The sequence below is a fragment of the Salvelinus namaycush genome, chromosome 32 (genome assembly GCF_016432855.1).
Source record: "Salvelinus namaycush isolate Seneca chromosome 32, SaNama_1.0, whole genome shotgun sequence".
Lineage (NCBI taxonomy): Eukaryota > Metazoa > Chordata > Actinopteri > Salmoniformes > Salmonidae > Salvelinus > Salvelinus namaycush.
In genome coordinates this window covers 2,226,982-2,228,931 of record NC_052338.1, presented here as the reverse complement: position 1 = coordinate 2,228,931, position 1,950 = coordinate 2,226,982, and the positions used below count along the sequence as shown (strand labels likewise).

The 1,950-nt window shown below is 41.2% G+C and overlaps 1 non-coding gene across 1 annotated transcript; it reads left to right on the top strand.

Moving 5' to 3' along the window:
• The first annotated feature begins 665 nt into the window (after nucleotides 1-665).
• trnaq-uug lies at nucleotides 666-734 on the top strand. The gene has a single exon. It is a non-coding gene; the product is annotated as a tRNA-Gln (tRNA).
• Nucleotides 735-1,950: the final 1,216 nt, after the last annotated feature.

The window sequence follows — 1,950 nt, the reverse complement described above, 5'->3', positions numbered from 1 at the left end:
ACAGCGATCAAACCCAAAGGGACTTAACATATGACGAAAACTAAGAATACATATAATGCACTTAATAGCAAAAGAACATCTAATGCGTGCTCTAAGCCTGTATTCCACATATTAATGTTGTGCAATACTGTAGCTGTTATATATACCCGAGGTGAAGCCAGTTCATATTAACCTGACCTTACAGAATGAACTGCAGTTATGAGTTGATGAAACAAAATGTCTGCCCATTAAATCCCATTACACTTGCAGTAGCCTCTGCTGAGTCCCCAGCATCCGGATGTTCCAGTTTTCAGGGGAGCCTGTGATGGATGTTAATAATGCGACACTGCATCTTAACATTTCCTCCACATTTATTGGATTGGATGAACAGTGCAGAAGAGAACCTCCCCTGCCAGGAGTGTATTGGGATTGTGTAACTGAGATGTCAGGTAACCCATGTTGAGACTTGTTAACATGCACTGCAGGTGGATTAACATACCGCGCCTTGAGCATGACACGTATACACACATGCATGCACGCACGCACTCATGCACAAACCCTACATACTCAAGACCAGTATGTAAGGGATCTAGTTTCAGGCATTTATTTTATGCCTGCTAAGTTAGGTTACACTTGCAGAGACCTGGGATGACCTAGTGTGAATATACGTTCTATGAAGTGCTTAAGGGTGGCTCAGTTGGTAGAGCATGGCGCTTTGAACGCCAGGGTTGTGGGTTCGATTCCCATGGGGACCAGTATGAAAATGGATGCACTCACTGCTGTAAATTGATTGGGGTTAAATGTAAAAATGGCTGTTGTGCTGTTTAAGATTAGGGAGGACCATTTTTTTAATGATTATGGCTTTATTTCTATTACAGCATATTGGATGTCATTCATATTCCATTCACCCAGCTCAATGTAACATTGATAGGTTTAAGCTACTACATGAAACAAAAATGTTCTCTTTCCCATCATGAATTGCTACAACCTAGCCTACAAATAACATAATACACAGGTCAAGAGACAAATTGGAGTAATCAAGGTGACAGACAGTAACACATTCAATTCCGGCCTTCACCCTCGTGGCTGCATCTAGCTGATCTAGGGTTTAATCATTAGTCCAACAGTTGCAAACAAGAGTTTCTATTAGACAAATTCAGGTAGGTTTCTCCCCGTTTCGTTCACTCACATTTAAGACACATTTTTCAACAGAATCGGCAGAATGAATCCACCCCTGATCACCCGCACACACAGTTCACTTCCATAGCAGCCACATACAAATGGCATCGTCACTTTGCTCATTGTATAATTCCTTCTTGCATCTATGTGCTCGCCTCCTCTCACCTTTCCCTTAGCTTGTGGACTTCAGTGCACAACAAAACAGCTTCTGTGACCAGGCAAAAAAAAACGTTCCAAGCCAAACCTTCACACCATAACCGCTAACCACTACACATCGTTGTCACCATATTAGCTAACATCATAGACAACATAGGCACTAGAACTAACGTGTTAGTAAACCCACTCCAATCACGCAGTACAGTGTACAGCAAGCAGTTTATCACCGGCAGGCCCCAGTGGCAATAACATTTTTAAATTGCTTACCTTGACCTGGTAGAGTTCCAGTGTTGGATAGCTTTAGCCAGCTCGCTAACATAAATAGCATTCCTCTCTGTTTGAGCCGGGAGGTTGAGTAGGCTAAATTAGCTAGCTGCATTAGCTAGCTAAGTAAGTAATAAAAAAATACAACTAAATATAGATCTCGAAATATAACTCTCTCTATCTATCTGCTGCTTCTCCTTAATTTTTTAAGAAATGCATTTGTTCCAAACTGTTCAACTATTGCCTTAGTACCTCTTTTATGTCAATTACTCACCACATTTTATGCACTGTAGTGCTAGCTGGCTGTAGTTTATGCTTTCAGTACTAGATGAATTCTCTGATCCTTTGATTGGGTGGAAAACATGTCAGTTC